Below are 20,103 nucleotides of genomic sequence, written 5' to 3' on the forward strand. Positions count from 1 at the left end.
TGTCAGTGACATCACTCATGACATCATCAAGTGAGTGTTTTAAGAGGTTATGGGTGTTGAACATATATACTAACCTACTCAAAAGTTAAACGACTATACTAGGTGCACTACTACTGAGTGATACTACTTATAGCGTGTATTATGTGAGTGGCTGTGTGACTGTATTCTTGTGTGTATGGGTGTGTAAGTTGCTTTATGGGTATATAAGTATAGTATATAAAATAGCGACACTTAATTGTAGATCGCTTCCCAAGCACGCCCTACTCATCAATCATCTGATTGTCGATCACGATCTGGATATACTTTTCCTCACCGAAACGTGGATCACCGGGCATTCTAACTCGGACATAGTCTTGGCCTTACCCCCTGGCTTTCTTATTATGTCCTAACCCCGCACCTTGGGTAGAGGAGGTGGATTAGCCATCATCTATCGAGACTATTTCGCCTGTCGAACCAGTGAGGTTCTAAGCCAAGAGTCGGAGAGCTGCCTCTTTATGATCCAGCTCTCTCCGACCAACTCCCTGTCAGGCCTCCTGGTGTATCGGCCCCCAGGGCATTTCGGCCCCTTTTCTGCCGCTTTCTTGGAAACCGTCTCATCCTTGGCCCACCTAACATCTAATTTTTTGATAACAGGAGACCTTAACATACATTTCAATGACCCACTCGATTCAGTGGCATCTGATCTAATCTGTGAACTAGGAGCCCTTGGCCTCTCCCTTGTCAATTCAGGAGCCACGCATATGAAAGGACACCTGCTCGACCCCGTGTTCTCGAACATTCCTTCTCTTCAATTCACAAACTCCCTCCCCCTCCCGTGGACGGACCATTTCCTGGTCTCGGCCCACCTACCAGGGATATTCAAGAAACCCCAAAAACCTACAACTTACACCAAGGACAGATCATGGGCCAGACTCTCGGTGGAAGACTGGGCTAATGCCCTGGATGCCACGACCCCCAGTCTCACGGCTGATCCTTCCACCGCGGATATCCAGTTCAGAGACTGGATCTCCTCTTCCCTGGACAGTTTCATTCCCATTAAAAATCGGGAGAATAGGGGGGAGGAGCCAAGATGGCGACCGGAGCAGACGCTTGAGCGCCCGGCTCCGTCGGTCCGTGGCCTCGGACTACTATCCTGATGCCCATCCTCGCCGATTCTCGAGGTGCACCGTGTGCGAAGACGCGCTGACCGCGCTGCTGCTTTCCCGGAGTCTCAACCCGCCCGGATGCCCGAGTTCTGGGTGCTTTTGTCCTCGGCACTGAAACCCTGCGCCCTTACGGCCTTTGCCGGCCTCCTGGAAGCTCCGCAGTTACCGGACCAGCTAGCGCTAACCTGAGCCCCGCGGTCCCGATCTCGCCTCGCACCATGGATCGTTGCCGGATGAGCCCGGGGAGAGACGGCCGGACACCTTCTGCACCCTGTGCCTGACGGGCTGGAGCTGTGGGGTGGGCCCCGGTGCGGTGAGTCTCCTGTCCCGCTCTGTGGACCGAGCTGTGGGGGGCTGCTGCCCCCTTTGCCTATTGCCTAGCCAGCGGCGAGGGGGACCGGCGAGAAGATAAGCGACTGTCGGCCTTTCCTGTTGCGGCGTAGACCTGAGGGGAATTGACCCCTTGCCACGACCCCCCCCCCTGGCCATTGCACCGTATAGCGGCAAAACATGGCGTTGAGTGCCTGCTCGCGGCTGGGGGGTGATACTCCGGTCTCGCCCGCTGCCCACTTCGCCCTCCCTCTTCCGGACACCAGCTCCACAGTGCCGTCCCGGATTGCTGCCGATGTTGGGGCCCAGCTTCCGCTGACATGCGGCTCCGTTCTGGCTGTCCTGCGGGACTTTCAACTACAGATGTGCGCTGGCCTGCAGGCGCTGAGTGAGAGGTTTGACCCCATACTGTCGGCTGCGGGCCGTGGGCGCACTGTTTGTCATCCACAGGGCGTGGGTCCTCCGGTGCTCTTGTCCTCTTGCGGGGACGCAGCGGCGGTGTATGATTGTGCTACACTGGTGCCTTCATCTAGCGCTCCCGGCGCCCAGGGTCCACCGCTCTCCACCTCAACTGCGGATACTTTGTCCCCCTGGTCATGGCTGCCTGCTTCATTGTTCCCTGCCTCACCGCGTCCGCGAGGCTATCCTTCTGAGCGATACCTAACGGCTTCGAGGGACCGTCCGCGGTGGCCCACTGCTGCCTTTTTGTGGAACTCCTGTACCTTACTTGCCAGGTTTGGATTTTATGTGGTGCAACGAGGGACCTCAATCGATGGTCGGCGGCCATTTCGTGATCCTACTTCACCATCCTCTCACAAGCGGCCATCTTGTCTTTGTCTGCTCGGGACACGGGGCCTTCACGCAGGAGCTGGTTTAATCCCAAGCCCGCGATCGGGCCAGGGCTAGACTGACTTCTATCGCTATGGTTTATGGACGGGCTGGCCTGGGACTGGGACTGTATGTATGTTTTGCGCGCACTCGTCGCGACTTGTATCCCTTGCTTAAACTGTGGTGCCATGGTATCTTTGCATGCCGTTTTTTGGCGTAGAGGGCTCTCAGTGTGTGGGGGCCATAACTGGCTGATGGTTCGGGGCGCTCTGGTGCCCAGTGGGCTCCTCCCCACCTTCTTTTCTGTTTTCTTCCCTTCTTTACTCTGTTCCTACTTTCTCTCTTCTCTATATTTCGGGTTCCTTGGGCGACAGGCACTATGCTGGGGGGGGGGTAGGCCGTAGCCTCCGCATTGGTGTAGGGTGGGGGGGTAATACTCTGTTCTCGATTAGTTCTATGGGCCTTTCTTCTTTTATGTCTCTTTGCTCTACTTTCTTCGATTCGGGGTCCGGGTGTGGGGTGGATCGAGTGGGGGCGGCTCTGGAGGGGCGCGTACTTGCTCATGTGACTATCCTGATATATCTCTGCACCGCCTCACTGATTGAGATTTTACCCCCATTGTTGTTCTTACTGATGTTGCTGCTCGCCCGTGTGGTGAAGCTATCTTGCGGACTCGAATCTACTTTGCTCTTATCCTTCATTGACTTTTTTCTCTGATAAAATTATCAAAAACTTAAAATTAACCTTCACCTCTCCTTCCCCGGGTTTCAAAGATATCTCCAGTATGTGACTCATAACCTGTTGTTAATCCTGACCGTTGATGCACGGGGGCTGTAATGTGGGTATCAGTGCTTTACTGTATCGTGGCCGGCCTGACGGTTGTAGGCCCGTATTTGTTCTTTTAAGATGCACGAATAAAGGTTTTTAAAAAAAAAAAAAAAAAAAAAAAAAAAAAATCGGGAGAATAAAAATAGGCTTAAGGGCCATGCTCCATGGTATAACACCGAACTAAGAGCTCTCCGCAAAGAGTGTAAAAAGGCCGAGAGACTGTGGAGAAAAGACTGGCTCCATAGTAACAAAGACATGTATCACAGCTCGGTAAGACGCTACAAATCAGCCCTTAAGCTAGCCAAAGCTGCATTCTATGACAGCAGAATAAAAAACGCCACCAACTCGTCAAAAGAATCTTACCTGATAGTTAAAGAACTGTTAAACATCCCAATAACACCCTTCTCTCACTCCCCTCCTCCAGACAGAAGTACGGATCTGGCCAACTACTTCGACTCCAAAATCTCGAGGATATTGGACTCCCTTCCAACCATCAGCCCACCTATCCACACGGATATAGAGGCCGGCAACAACAGCCCACGGCTGTCCACTTTCAGAGCAGTTTCCCTTACCGAGGTATCGTCCACGCTGGATAAAATGAAAAGCGGATCTCCCCTTGACCCAGCCCCGGTTAGATTCCTGAAAACCGTGTCGACCAACATAGCCCCTACCATCAGGGATCTTATCAACACCTCTCTCTCCCAAGGAACGGTGCCCTCCAACTGGAAGAATGCGGTTGTCAGGGCCCTGTTGAAAAAGCCCCAACTTAACCCGGACGACATGGCCAACTACAGACGTATTTCGCTGCTCCCATGTGTCAGCAAAATTGCGGAGAAACTAGTGAATGCGCAATTGTCACAATTTCTTGAGACAAACAATCTTCTGCGTCAATCCCAAACAGGATTCCGGCCCGGCCATGGCACGGACACTGCCCTCCTCTCCGTCATCAAGGAGGCAAGGTGTATCCTGGATTCAGGAGGATCAGTGGCAGTGATCCTCCTGGACCTCAGTGCCGCCTTTGATACGGTGGACCACCGTGTCCTTCTTCATCGCCTGGCCAGGGCAGGAATTGTGGGAACTGCACAAGCATGGATCGAATCCTTCCTATCCGGCCGCTCTTTTCAGGTGTGGGATGGTAACTCACGTTCAGACTCACTATCACTCAAGAACGGAGTTCCCCAGGGATCATCGCTTAGTCCCACCCTGTTTAATGTATACATGGCCCCGCTAGAAGATGTCGTGACCCCATACGGGATAAAAATAATAAACTATGCTGACGACACTCAACTCGTCGTTTCCTTGTCCCACCTGGATAACCACCCAGACAGCCTGCTGAACTGTCTCCAGGACATCCACACCTGGATGTGTGAATCCTCCCTGAGGTTGAATGGTGCAAAAACCGAAATCATGCTCCTGGGCAATAAATGGACGTCCATCCTTCCATCAGTTTGGCCGGACGCCTTCGGTGAAATTCCCATACCAAAAAAAGAGATCAAAACATTAGGAGTATGGTTGGAACCTGACCTCACCATGAGGACTCAGGCTGTCAAAACAGCTGGCACCTGTTTTGGTCTCTTGCCATCTGTTCGCAAGATCCTCCATCTTCTCCCCCTCCCATCGAGGAAACTACTGGTCCAGGGGCTCATCTTAGCCAGGCTCGACTACAGCAATTCCATCTATGTTGGGGCACCGGAATTCACCCTCGCTAAACTCCAACGCACCCAAAATGCGGTGGCTAGGCTCATTATGAACCTCCCACCCAGAGCCTCAGCCAAGCCGGCTCTTAAGGCCCTACATTGGCTCCCTGTCCGCCAGAGAGAAGAGTTTAAAGCCTTGTGTACCACCCATAAGCTCATCAACGGGGTTGGTCCGGCCGCTCTGAAAGACCTGGTTATCCCCTACAAAGCCCCCAGACTCCTTCGCTCCGACGCCGAACATCTGGCCACTGTACCAAAATTCAAGAAGGCTCGCCGCTTCTCGGTCAAAGCTTCCACAGGATGGAATTCTCTTCCACGCAGTCTACGTCTGGAATCCTGTCACGCTCTATTCCGAAAAAAACTTAAAACCTTCCTGTTTCCCAAATAGTCCATCCCCTCCTCCCCCTCTCCTGGTCCACATAGATTTATAGCGCGGGGATGCCTACGGGTCACCAGGCGCTTTAGAAATCGCAAAATAAATAAATAAGTGGGTGTGTCACTAGGTGTGTGGTTGAGTGAGATGCAGTGTGATTGAATGTATTGGTGAGTGAGTGGGTGTGTCAGTGGTTGTATGGGTGAGTGAGTGGCTCTATGAGTGGGTATGTGGGTGTGTAGTGACAGTATGGGTGAATGAGTAGGTATCTGAATGGGTATATGAGTGAGTGACTGGGTGTGTACATGGTTGTATGGATTAGTGGCTGTTTAAGTGGGTGTTTGGTTAAGTGAGTTGGTGTGTGAGTGGCTGTTTTGGAGGGTAAGTGACTGTGTGAATGGCTGTATGGGTGAGTGAGCAGATTTAAGTGCTTGTATGGATGTGTGTATAGGCACGGAAGTAGTTGTGTGGGCATGTGAGTAGGTGTGTGAGAGCTTTTATGGGTAAGTGAGTGGGTCTGTGGAGAGGCTGTATGGGTTGGTGAGTGGGTGTGTGTTTGATTGCACAGGTAAATAAGTGGGTGAATGACTGGTAGTATGAGTGGCTGTATGGATGAGTGAATACTGAGAGTGGCTATACGAGTGAGTGAGTGGGTGTATGAGAGGCTCTATGGAGGAGTGAGTTGGTGTGTGAGTACTGGTATGAATCTGTGAATGGGTATGTAAGTGGTTGTGTGGGGGTGTGAATGGGGGTACGAGTCATTGTATGGAGGTGTGAGAGGGCGTGTGAGTTGTTCTGTGGATGATGTCATCAGTGATATCATTTGAGATGTCATGAGTGATGTCACTAACCATGTCATGAGTGATCCAACATGTTAGGTCATAAGCAGTGCATTGCGGGGGTGTCATTTAGAGTTAGCTGAGGTAACTATAACTGCTGAATTTCACTGGTTTTGTATGGGTGAAATCTGAGCCTAACTATAATACTCCTGTAACCTTTGTTGTTTTCAGTGAACATATGTATATATACACACACACACACACATGCACACACACAAAGGGACGTTCACGACAACCTTTTGTCAAAACGAATATAGCAAATTAATTGTTGTTTACTAGAACACATGAAACATGAACAAGCAGGATGTGTTGCTACTATACAGCACTTTCTTCCACTTAAAAGCAAGAGTTCAGCATACAAAAAGAGGAGGGACGCATCTGCACCTTCCAGCACTAAGTCCCACATCCAAGAGTCTATTTAAACTCAAAGCACATTCCAGCTCATCAGCATTCCACATTCCACACAAGCACCAACACTCCCACATCATCACTAGCCAGTACACACACACGGGCACACACACACACACACACATATTCCAAGCCAATACTAAAACACATCTCTCCTGAGATATAACCCTATGTACATATCATACTGCTAGTCCATTTGAAAATCATTGTCAAGTTCTTGAAAACATACATGTTCCATTTAACAGAATGGCTCTTGAAATTAATATCAATCAGCACTTGGCTATAATAAGATATCTGGCAACTGTTCGATAAAGGAGTTGTCAAAAATTATGTGTACAAGGGCCTGGAACGTTTAGTAAAATGCAATTGTAACATTCTAAATAAAAACAATCCATTTGCATTCTCTCAGTTTTCCATCGTATCATGCTTTCCACCTCCAACACACAATGACATGGTCTGTCATTATTTCTGTATTCACAAGAATCACTAACCATGCAAGCCTCTTAATTCTATACCTCCAGGCCTAACCAGACCTTAGAAAACATCTGCCACTTGTTCCCCACTGCTGGAAACCCCTTGTCATGTGTTACCTGGACACTCCTTGTAATGTGTTGCCTAGAAGTTGCTCCCACATTTGAGGAACCCCTTAAACCCTTCCTTTTGTGATTCAGATCTTCTTTCTTTGCACCATTCAACTCTCTCTATTCAACATATTCAATTGTTTCTGCCCCACCATGCCAACCTCACTACTACTCTCATCTATTGGCGTTTCTGGTCTAGCTTGGGGCTGAGTTAAATAATTTCTTGAGGATAGAACTCAGCAGGTATGGATACCTCCGTTCTCCTCGGCCCCTAGAAGGGTGACCACGGGTGCTCCACAGAACTGTACTTTGAGTCCTCTCCTCTTTAACATCTATGTTACGCCCTTGATCTACTTAGCAGAGGAACTGGGAGCGAAGATCATAGCCTATGCTGATGATACTCTGCTTCTTTTTACCTGGAAGGAAAATTACGTCCCCAGACCAAGCTAAAATCTGTCTCTCTGCCATTTTTAAATGGCTTGCACTCTCACAGCTCAAGTGCAATGAGGACAAGTCGGAGATACTACTGTATGGCTCTTTACCCCAACATTTCAGGGAGTCGATCTGGCCTACAGAGTACCCCACCCCACCCCACGCCAAAATCTATCGGCAATCCAGTTAAGAATCTGGGGGTGTGGTTCAGCGAGGACCTCTGGTTCTTCCCTCATATAAAGAGACTTGCTGGTATGTGCTTCGGCATTTTAAAATCTCTTAGAAAGTTCTTGCCTCTGCTTTCCAGACCTGCAAAGGAGATGGTGACACCAGCCCTTATCCTGTCACGCATTGACTACGCCAATACATTGTAGAATGGCTTGCCTGGCTATCAGCTAAATAAATTGCAAACAATACAAAATGCGTCTGCCAGAGTTTTGCTTGGTATTCCCGGAAGATCTAGCATGAAACAACACCTTCGGGACCTACATTGGCTCTCGCACGGGGGGCAGCTCTTTATCTTTTAAGGCCCCAGTAGCCTGGAATGCCCCCCCCCTCGAACTACGCAACACTCGAGACCTCAGGCTGTTCAAGAAGCACCTAAAGACTCTGCTGTTTAACTAAGTTGCGCTTCTCTCAGTTTCACTGCTTTTTGTTGGCTTTCGCGTCGGGACACTCTTGAGTAGCCGTGCGCGTTACAAATGCCAATAACATAACATAACATCGTTTCTGTATCTTTTTACTGTAACACTGCATAATAAGCTGATCATGGATTATCATGTCAGTTAATTCCAAGAAAATACAGCCTTAAACCAATTCACATAATCAGGCTACAAATTGGTTAATTCTCTTGTTCACTCTCGGAATTTTTGTGTAAAATAAAGGCCTTTCCATGACTATATACATCTACTTCCCCCCAAAAATGTCTAACCTTTTAACTGCACATTTCCTATAGCTATCCCCTTTGTAAAGACCACTACGATAAAAACAATTTAACCTGGACCAATTTTTGGAAGAGTTTTACTAGCATCACTCTTTCTATTTAGTTCTAGAATTTAATTCATATAAAGTTTCTAAATATATTCCAAACATTTAACCCACTACTCCCACAAAAACATCGATAGCTAGGATTTACCTGAAAGGGATGGAGGTATTGCATACTTGACAATGATGTGGACCCAAATCAAATCAGAATATTCTAAAAATTAGTTGAATATGATTAGAAGACAATAAAGACATGAGAGACTAAAATGTCACATTTCCTCAGCATATAAATTGTCCGTTGGATCAGGTCAATTGGAGGGAAACATGGCGGCAGGTTAACGCCAGTCACATGGAGCTCCAGAGGTTGCACTGAGGTCGACTCTGACTAAGAAGCCGCCCACAGGACAGTGGTCCCTCCATTTCCCTCCATCTCCTTTCTTTTTGGTTATTGTAAACCCACAGGAATTTGCCTTCTGTTCTTCACCTCAGTACAGGAGTCTGGCGCCTCATCTCTTCATTGGCGTCGTGGTTTGTTTTTGGGTGAGTGGCTGCGGCTTGGGTCTCCCTCTAGGGACCTGTAAGCAGCGGCAGCACTAGCACCAGCCTGGGCGGTGCATTTGTCTCTGAGACTGGCATGGAGAGCTTCAACCTTGAAGCAATGGCTGGCTCAGACATGGATGCACTTTCATTTGAAGGTGGACCTAGGCGGATGAGGGAATTGAAAAACTCTTCTACAAGCACAGCTGCAGTCTCAGGGGAGAGAGGGGCCATCCCAGCCTATATCAGAATCCTAGCTGCTCTCCATTTCTTTGTTACTGATCCTTTCCAGATGGTGTCCAGTGACATCTTGGACATTTCTCAGGCAAGCCAGTCCCTATGTTTATGTCAGGTTTTGAGCTCCCTTAATAGGAGAGTTGATCTCTACACACAAATGCCACATGCATTGGCAGGAAGGCAAAGGGTCACTTAGGATTTCTACCTCTTTTCCCTCTTCCCACATGTGGAAGGTGCAATTGATTGCACACATGTGGCCCTTCAGCCACCTCACCACAATGCACACATCATCTGCAACAGACACCTCTGACACTCCATCAATGTGCAGGGTATGTGTGGTGGCAGTGGCTGCTTTACTGAAGAGCATGCATTGTTCCCAGGCAGTACACATGACAGCTTTATAGTCTGCAGGTTACCCATTGCCCGGCTGATTGCAGTGGGAGATTTTGTCAACCTGTGGCTTCTGGGTAAGTATTCAAGTACCAGACAAGTCTGATATATAAAATACACTCTCCCTTCATCTCCTCACACCATACAGATGTTCAATCACTGTACCTCAATGTAAGTACAGTAGGGCTCACATACATACATGAGCCATCATAGAGCACACTTTTGGTCTCCTAAAGTTGCGATTCAGATGTCTTGACAGTACAAGGGGGTGATGCTGTACTCCCCTGAAGTTGGGTACAAGATAATAGTAGCCTGTTGTGTCTTGCACAACATAGCAGCATGTCATGGCTTACACATACCTCTGAACCCTTACCTAGGTCTGAATTCAGGGAACCAGGCCATTGTCCAAAACCAAGGGCAGGGAATGCAGGTGTGGGAGCAGCTGGTTGCCACTTTTTTCTCTTGACCAACCAGTTATGTTACGGCCTTATGTGGTTTAATCTTCTGTTGTAAATGATGATTGGTGGACACTTAAACTCTGTCCATAAATTCCATCCAGTAACTACTCTGTAAGCTATACATAACGTATGTAAACAACAGCTGTTGTCAAGAGTCAAAAGATAGGCCATGCAACACATTCCTTGAACGTTAGCGATTAGTGTGGTCTCAAAGGACTCCATTGTCTAAGGGGAGTAAATGTCACTGCATGCTTGAGACCTCCCTGGACAGTAGACATCTGACAAATTTGTCAGCACCAAGTGTCACAATGATTCATGTCTATGCATAAAGTCAGTGAGGATTGGCATTGTGTACAAAGTAAATGTGAAACCGATGAGCTTACAAATAGGAGTCAACTGTAGAAATCTGGGTTACCCATACTACTATCTTGCCTTCCCCATTGCTCATATGCAATTTGCTGTGCGGAACACTGTACTTTGGACAATGTCCTATACAAATATATGTGGTACAGAATGGTCATGAAATAACTGCATGCAACGTCCTGCATTCAACTTCTTGTATTGTGATTTCCTGTGTATCTTCATATTTTTCCACCCAAGTACAGAATCTCCGCCCTGAGAGCGGAGCCTCTGCCACGAGTGCAGAAGCTCTGCACTCAGGACGGAGACTCTGCAGTCAGGACAAAACCCATTGATTATAAACAGGAAATGACAAACAGGAAATAAAAGCCATGAAATTGCAGGCAGCCATTGTATGGTCATTCTGTGTCATCCTCACCTCCAAGCAAGATCCTCTGCCATCCTGCTACTTACTCTGTTTCTCAAACCTGACCCCAACATGGCTGAGTTACTTGAGGAAAAGGCACCCCCTTTCAGAGAGAAAGAATTGAACATCCTAACGGAGGAGGTGCTTGATAAGTACATTCAGCTTTACAGTGGGCACTGATGACCAGCTGAGTAATGCAGCATGCACCCAAATCTGGAGAGATATTGCTGTGCGCTACAGTGCAGTGGGTGTGCACGAGCGGTGGGGGAGGATGTGCCAAAAGCACTGGGAGGACCTGTGACGCTGGACCCTGATTCAGCACCAGGACATCATGGGCATATCTTCCCAGCCGCATTCACAATGGCCCCACATTAGCCCACTGTACAGGAGCATCCTGAAGACAGCCTGGCTGACCCTACATTTTTAGCTTGAGGAGTTTGAGCATCAGAGACCTGGTAAGCGCATGAACTTCATTATGTGTCTTGAAGTATGATGTGAGTGCTGAGAGAGATGTACCATAGTGAGTCTTTTGTCATGTTTCACTTCATCAGAGTAATGGTTGCAGTACTTATAAGGTCAAATACATAATTGGAGCTATTGGAATACTGTTTTCTGAGGGCATTCAGAGACTTGTAGTTTTCTAAACACAACTGGCTAAATGTTCCATACATCTGCGTTTCTGTGAAGAAATGCACTTACATAATCATGACTAGTGAACTAAGGGCCTTATAACTGTTGTATGCTATGGTGAATGAATGGCTTGGACAATGTTTATTGTTGGTATGTGAGGTTTTGTGTGCTGTATGTTGTATCAAGCATGCTTTTTGTGTGTGTCTTATGTCACCTTTCACTTTATCAGAGTAATGTCTACAGTACTTATAAGGTGTACGTATCATTTCACCTATTGGAATGCGGTTCTCTGAGTGCATTCTGGGACCTGCAGTGCTCTAAACACAAGTGGGTAAATTTCCCTTACATTTGCATTTCTGTGAAAAAAGTACACTTACATATTCATAACTAGTGAATTAAGGACCTTATAACTGTTGAATGCTATGGTGAATGAATGGCTGGACAATGTATATTGTTGGTATACGAGGGTTTTGGGTTGTGTAGGCGCTGCGGTATCATTCATGCTTTTGTGTGTGTTTTATGCATAGTGGTTATTATATTTTTGTAAAATGAAGCAAAATAATACAACTATAGCCAAGGTGTACTAAATACCCACATATTCTCAACAGTGGCACGTATGTTTCAAATATATAGGTAGCTGTACTAAGTGAGCACATCTGATTGCCAGTGTACAGCACAAACAAAGCAGTCTTGTAATGCAACATGTGGCCCTTGCCAGGTAGAGTGTCTGATTTTGTCAAGGATTATGCCAAACATTGAAATCACAACTTAGCAAAAGACATATCGAAGGCCTTGTTTGCATATGTACACAAAATTTAGCATGACTGGTGTGTATCACTATGTTACACAAAAGATGAAACTTGATAGTAAGTGTACGACTGTTGAGAATGCACATTATAGGATAAACATGGATCCACTTTTAGGACTGTGTACTATTTCCACATGTACATATTACATTGGAAGGTAACTATGTGTACATGCCAGGGACCTCACATTGAACTAATGCTGAAGGTGAGGGTTAGTAAATACTGACCAAACTTGAGAAAGATGTTAATGAGAGAGTAATTTCTGGACATTAGAGTGAGCACTTGCCTTACGTTGTCTCAACCTTTATCATCAATTGAACACAAACTGCATAATTGTTTGTTTTCATTTTCAGTGGACCAGACTGGCTAAGGAGCATCAGGGCAGGACCAGGAGCAGAGTACGACATCCTCAGCTCAGTGGCGGGCACATCCTCTGGACACCACTAGTGAAATGGAGGAGGAGGAAGAGCAAGCAACAGGGGGAGTGCACCCACCCGGACCAACCCAACACCAGCCACATCAGCAGTCCGAGTGGAGGTTGAGGAGACTGAAGGGGGGACATTGAGAGGGACACCAGCAGCCAGAGGGACGACAAATGTGTGTCTCCCCCGGTCCACAAGAACTAAATATTGAAATGGTGTCCACTGAGCAGGTCCCAAAACAATCTGGGCTTGCCAGTGACCCCTCCCAAACTCTTGAGGGCCCAATTCCATTGTGGCCTCCAGCTACATCCCCTGCCACCACTCCCCCTCCAAGTGCCTGCCCAGAAAAGCTGAGGAAGACATCTGCCCCCAATACCAAACACACCTTCTGGTCAACCCAAACCCCTTCAGGTGCAGTAACTCCTCTGGCTGCATCCCAGGAAGTGATTGTGCCAGTTGAGGATGACAGGACTGCGGTCTATCGGGGCTCCCAGGAGCTGAAGGAGGAGATCCGGATGTTCCGAGAGGCACAGATTTTTTGACAACTTCCCTGCCTCCATCACTTTCTTGGGTGCAGCCATATTGTCGGCGTTAGCCCAATGACCCGCTCCAGACCACTGTTGTTGTGTCCCCTACTGCATCTTCCCTCTTTGTTTCCCCTGCTGCCCCTCCTACCCCTCATGTTTGCTTCTCCTGTGGGGTGCGTTGTCCTTGATCGGCCAACCAGAGAGAATCCACAAGTGCAGAGGATCTGAACATTGTGGTGAAGGACAAAAGTGAGGATGGCCAGTGTCTGGACAATGTTTTGACAGTGGACATTTCTTTCACTCCTTGTACCTAAACTGGTTCCCTTGATGCTTCCTGGCGTGTTTTATTTATTTTGTCCAACTCCATCCAAGTTCCCTTGCCCATTCTGCTAGAAGATTTTTCTTTAATTTCCTTTCTCCCTTTCCAATGGACAGTATTTTATTTTTTTACTTTATAAAATTATTGCAATATATACATCGTTCTCCTACACCTTCTCTCTGCCTTGTGTTTTTCTTTATATCTGCAGGATTCAAAATATGGTATTCTACATCGGTAGGTGGTTAGCTGTACTTTAAATATAATACTTCGTTACACAGATGGTCCCACAAAGCTACATGTTTTACCTACACACATTTATCCTCACATATATGGCCCACAACCAGAGTAACCATTTCACCATCATTGACTATTAATCAACTCAGTATTGAAGTACTGATTTGTGAAAAAAATATTTTTATTTACAATTTTTGGGAGCTTTAACATTTTACAGTGATCTCTATTGAAAACTCACAATTATGGTGGAGAGGATCTCTGTGAGTAAGAGCATTTTCTGTGTTGGTGGCAATGTATGAATGGGTGTGGTGCATCTACCTGCAGGTGTGTCCGTTTGAAAACTGAGGAGGGTTGTGCCTATACAGGGGATGAGGGTGTTGGCACAGTTGTGGGTTGTGCCTGTACTGGGGTAGAGGTTGCTTGCACATTTGTTGGTTGTATCTGCACAGGGGCAGAGGGTGATGTCTCAGTTGTTGATTGTGCCTGTACAGGGGCAGTGGGTGCCTGTACAGAGAAGGGACATGCCTGTCCAGGTGGGGGATGTGCCTGTGCAGGGGGACGTGCTTGTGCAGGGGGAAATGTGCAAAAGGGGGTTGCCTGTGTACATAGGGGGTGTGCCAGTGCCAGGTTGTGGTAGAGGTGGCTGGGTAGGGTGTAGGTAGGTGTGTTTAGCACCCTCGATGTGTTGACTGTGAAAGGAGACTTTAGAACAGTTTCAAAATGTCCTCCATTATCTTTGTTGCCTAAGGCATGTTGTCCTGCACTCTCTTCCTTATAAATTATTATTACTTCATTGTGCTTCCTTGACATGTCTTGGCAAGGTTTCTCTATCCTGCCCAAGACATGGGTCTGCCTGTCAATGATCCGAGGGATTTTCTATTGTGAGTCTGAAATGTCAGACAGAGTAGGCTCTATGCCACCAATGTCCTGCCTCACATCAGCCTGTTGGTGGAAAAAATCTTCCTCCCACTGGCAGACATGAGACATCTGCCAGCCCCTCCACATGGGACACCTTCTGATATGACTGTCATGTTCATCTGCACGGGTAGGGGTGACATGGGAGGCTGTGGAGAAGAGATGAATTCTTAGGGTATACCAGCTCCTAACAAGGTGTTGTCCATCCAATGCTTTAGAGAAGACCTGGGAAGCTCCATCGTAGGAGGAGTGTGTAGGAGACGTAACACATCTAAGTTGGATGTGAGGGCTGTGAGGAGCTGATAATTGTGTTGGATTATGTGGACGCTGTGGATGGTTGGTTGACTACAGGGGCTGGACAATCCTCAGAGGGGAAGTGGATATAATGATGTAGGCTTCAGTCTTTTGGCCAGTAAGCCTTGAAATGAAATTAAATGAAAAAGAAATTTATAAAGCACAAACATTCACCCGAGGGTGTCAAGGCGCTAGCTCATCAGACCAAAAGATACCAGACAGATTTTACCACATCAGAGAATAAAAAGCCATGTTTTTAGCACCTTTCTAAAGGCCAACAGATTTGTTTCTTCCTTTAGCCTTAATGGAAGCAAGTTCCAGAGTCGGGTAGTATGACCAGGAAACTTCTTCCTCCCCAAGAACATTTTTTGAACCTGGGAACTACCAGGTTATGAGCATAGGCTGAGCGGAGATGACACGCCGGGATGTAGGGCTGTAGATTATTTTTAAAGAAGGCAGGTCCTATGTCCTGAGTGGCTTTAAAAGCTATGCAGAGGGCCTTAAATTCGATCCGTCTCTTCACCGGCAGCCAGTGTAGCTCTTTAAGTGTCATAGAGACAGATTTGTGTTTTGGGAGGTTCAGCAGTAGACGGGCTGCTGCGTTTTGCACAATCTGTAATTTTATCAGACATTTTTTCCGGAGGTTGATAAAAAGGCCATTACAGTATTCGGCCTTGGATAAAACAAGAGCCGAAACCACTAATTTCCGTAGATTGGCCGGAATAAAAGGAGGAATCCTTCTAAGTAATTTTAGAGTATAGAAGGATGTTGAGGTAACCTGGTTCACATGACCCTAAAAAGAGAGCCTAGAGTTAAACATGTCTCTTCCATGTCCTCCTCCACAACCAGCACCAGCTCCTCTTCTTCCTCCTCATCCTACTCTTCTTGAGTAGTGCTGGCCATTGACATTGCTGCTTGGAGTAGGATTGGGTTCACTCTTTGGATTGCCTGCCACACTGCACTGGATGATTCAGATTAATCAAGGGACTCATTGTACTCAGTATCTGATAGACAGAGGTTGCAACATGAAAAGTATGTGCCACAGTTTATCGTGCTACAACACAGGGGTTTGAATCATTTTTCTTTATATCTGAAGTTCCACGTGTGATCTGGTTTGTATAAAGCTACATGTGACATCTCACATGTAGCATTGAGGTGTTCAATGAAGATGTGTATGCAAATTCACACTCACCAGCTCCAGCCACAGCTTTGTGTGGTATTGAGATCCCCATGATGTCAGCTGCTGAACCTGGCCCTTTGATTGTATGGTGGAAGACACGGTCCTCGATCTAGCAGCTTCAGAAAGAAGTGATACCTTAAAGAATGTTCTGCATGAGTTATAAGTGAAGATGCAAAATGAACACAGACATCACTTGTTATGTTTGAAACATATTACACAACTACATTAGCTGTTCAAGAAAAGTGACAAAATTACTTTCCTAAAGAATTGGTTTAAACTATTTGGATAAATTAAGGTTTACAGCACTCACTGGCACACTTATGTGAAGCACAGATGCAAGTGGGTCTGACTGCGGCATCCAGATTGTCCCACACATCCCTGGATGAGGTATGTTGAATGATTGAGTTACTCCCGGGAGCAACTATAATGACACAAACATACCTATATTTCTATACAAAGGATGATGTGTATGTGAGAGCTCTGGACACCTTTATCCTGGTGAACTTCTCCTTCACCCTCCTCCTGTCATCCTGCCACTTCTTTTTCACGTCTATGACGGTTTGGTCAGCCTACCCCAATGCACTGGCTGCATTAGCTAACTGCTGCCATAGGGCTGCCTTCTATGTTGCATTGCTGTGGAATGAAAGAAGACCATGTATTTTTTTGTAGTTGCCTACACAAAAAACCCTACAATCATCTCTGCCTCCTCTTTGGTGAAGTTCTTCTTCCTCCTGACATTTAGCATGTTGATGGTAATAGATGGCAAGGCAAGGTGAAAAGCAGGCAGGTGACTTCTGTGTGTGGAAAAAACAGAGCCTTGGATGTGGGCTGCTTTTATGTTGTTTGCAATGCAGGTGGCATAGATTGTCTGCAGGTGTGTGTAATTTAACTTTCTCCGCCCGAATGAGGAAATTCTGCCCCGAGTGCAGAACCTCTGCAGTCATAAAGGTACATCTCGTAAGTCTCTTTGTGAATGCTGAAAGTTGTAAAGTTAAACTTTTGGTCTAATTTTAGACTTTTGGTCTAACTTTTCCTTTGTGAATTGGGCTCAAATGGTTCTCCTCTAGGCAAGATCATGGAGGAAGAAATTAAGGACCTGGTCATCTGGTTAAATAATGGGAAAGCAGCAAGCCCAGATGGGATCCCCACAGAATTGTATAAATAAATAATCAGTGAACTGGCTCCAATATGGAAAACCCTATTTAATGCTATATAGCTGGATAACAAAGAAACCCCCCTCTTGGTATGTAACCACAGTTGTTATGATTCTGATTATGATTCTGAAACCAGTTTAAGATCCTAAGAAGGCAGTTTCCTATGGACCCATCTCATTAATGAACTGTGATTATAACATTTTCACAGGAATTATAGCGAAGAGACTATCAAGTGTTATGCATACAATTGTTCACCCTGAGAAAGGCTTTATTGCAGGCAGGCAGCTACACGAGCTACCCATCTTCTCATTGTGGCCATTGATATGGGTAAGACTTTTAACATTCCCTGACAACAGCAAGTGTAGATGCTGCAAAGGCATTTGATAGTGTCAACTGGATGTTTCTATGGGAAGTATTGAAGATTTTTGGTACTACTAATTTAATAAGGACAACACAAGCTTTATATTAAACACCCTTAGCAAGGATCTCGATCAATGGTGATCCTACTCAAACCTTCCCGATCTAAATAGGTACAAGACAGGCGTGCCCTCTTTCACCAATACTATTTGATTTATATACAGAGCCATTCGCACAGATGATTAATTTAGGTCCGTCTATGCTTCTGTTCGAACCATTAGGTTTCCCAATTAAGATAACATTTTATGCGGATGATTTAATCCTCTATTTCTTTTGCATTTTTATATAGCACAAACTCGACCTGAAGATATCAGAGTGCTTTATATGAGCATCAGTTGCATTACAGAAGGACACATTCATTTCTAGGCACAGGGAGCTTAAGTGATTTGTCCAGAATCACAAGATGTTTGAGCCTCCCGCCAAACTCAAACCTGATTCCCCAGCTTCAAAGTTAGCTGCTCTAGCCATTACGTCACATCCTCTCCCCTCTCTATCCTACCAATCTAGAAAGCTCTATATCCAAGTTTGAACAACACTCTGAGGTGTTTAGGGAAATGTCTGGTCAATATAAATAGGGAAAAAAATGAAATGTAAATTCTACGTCAAGGATCAGATTAGGAACTTGGGGATAATAAGAACACAGAATTTAGATGTTCTTCTTGGAAAATATTTGGCTAAAGTTAGTACAGTTATTGAAAGGTTTTTAAGGAGATGGAAGAATCTGCCATTAGGTATTTATGGGAGAGTAAACATTATCAAGATCATGATACTCCCTTAATTGTTCTTTTTGTTTACTACTGTACCGTTGTTGTTTCTAAACAAGCAGATCAAGAAATTACAAGGGCGGGTATGTAGTGTCACATGGCTATCTATGCTTGCAAGGATTTCCTGGAAAAAGCTAATGAGGAAATGAAAACAAGAGAGTTTAGACTTGCCAGATCTCCAGATACATTGTTATGTTTTAAGTTCAAAACTTTCCAGCTACTAGCAAGGAAACTTAATGAACTACATATGGGATGCATGTATACTGCCATGTTAAAGTACTTGGGTTTTGGAATGTTTTTGTATAAGTGTGGAATCCCCAAAAATATTCAAGCGAGTGAGGCTGAAAGTTCTGCTCGCAACACATAGTGTATGGATTTATTTGAGGAAAGATTTAGGGATCAACTAATATACAGACTCAGCACCTATTTGGGATTCTGCTGGGACCCCTGAGTGGTTAAGAGATAAGCATAGTCACCCTTTGTGGAATGGGAAATTTAGCACTTGGGGGGGGTCTGAGGGATGAGGAAACTCCTATTGCCTGGCAAACACTTTAGGTGTTAACCAAAGGGGACATCCCAAAGTTTAAATTTATGAAAATATGTGCATGGTAGTCTGCCCAGAGTTTCGCAGAAACTAATTATTGGGAACATGACGTCCTTTTAGCAGACAATAAGCCAATCAAGAAAGAAGTATCCCTATGACCTTTGGACATGGTGATAGCAGAAGATAAGAAGAATGTAGATCTACATCGGATTTGGCAGAAATACTTGCCGGATCTTGCAGTAGAATAATTATGGCTAGTATCTGTAAATTCACTTTATACCACAGTAAAGTGTGTACCATTAAAATGGAACCAGCTCTTTACCCTCCATAGAACTTACTGGACACCTCAGAGACTGGCAAAATTCAGACTCTTATACCTTTCTGGACTGAAGTAAGTAGTATCATAAAGGAAATTGTGAGAGCCATCAAGGTAAGCCGTTCTTTAATACTGTTTGGGTTTAATACAGCATTGAACAAACTGAGACAAAATAACCTACTGTTCTTCTGAATTTTGTTAGCAATAAAGGAAATTTGTAAAAAATTTAATTCACCTGCACCCTCATCAGGATCCGATTACATTGTCCGTAAGGTGTGTGAGCCAACTACAGTTGGCGTGTAAGAATAAAGATGTTGAAAGGCTTTGGCATCACTTTATGGTTTGGCAAGCAAATAGTAACAGTTCAATGATTACACCACAGCTCTGCAGAGATGAGGTTGGATTATCGTAAGCGTAAGAAGTATTCAGTATTCAACAAGCGCATGCAGTCAGTACTCCGGGAAGGAGACAGTAAGCTGAGGGTGGAATGAGGACAAACAATAAAACAGAAAAGCATATAAATTGTCCCTCTAACACATACTGTTGTGAGAATGACTATGAAGAAACTAAAATTCATAAAAGAATAAGATTGCAATAGATCATCTTTCTTGAGTGCACCGATATATATAAATTCGGGAATGGGATGGTACATTTGTGTTAGATATTTGACTCTGTGAATAAGCTGTGTACTCCAGCCCACAGCATGTGACATGCATCACTCTGCTTGTCAGCAGCAGCAACCTCTTTT

Source organism: Triturus cristatus, chromosome 2_1 (genome assembly GCF_964204655.1).
Source record: "Triturus cristatus chromosome 2_1, aTriCri1.1, whole genome shotgun sequence".
Taxonomy (NCBI): Eukaryota; Metazoa; Chordata; class Amphibia; order Caudata; family Salamandridae; genus Triturus; species Triturus cristatus.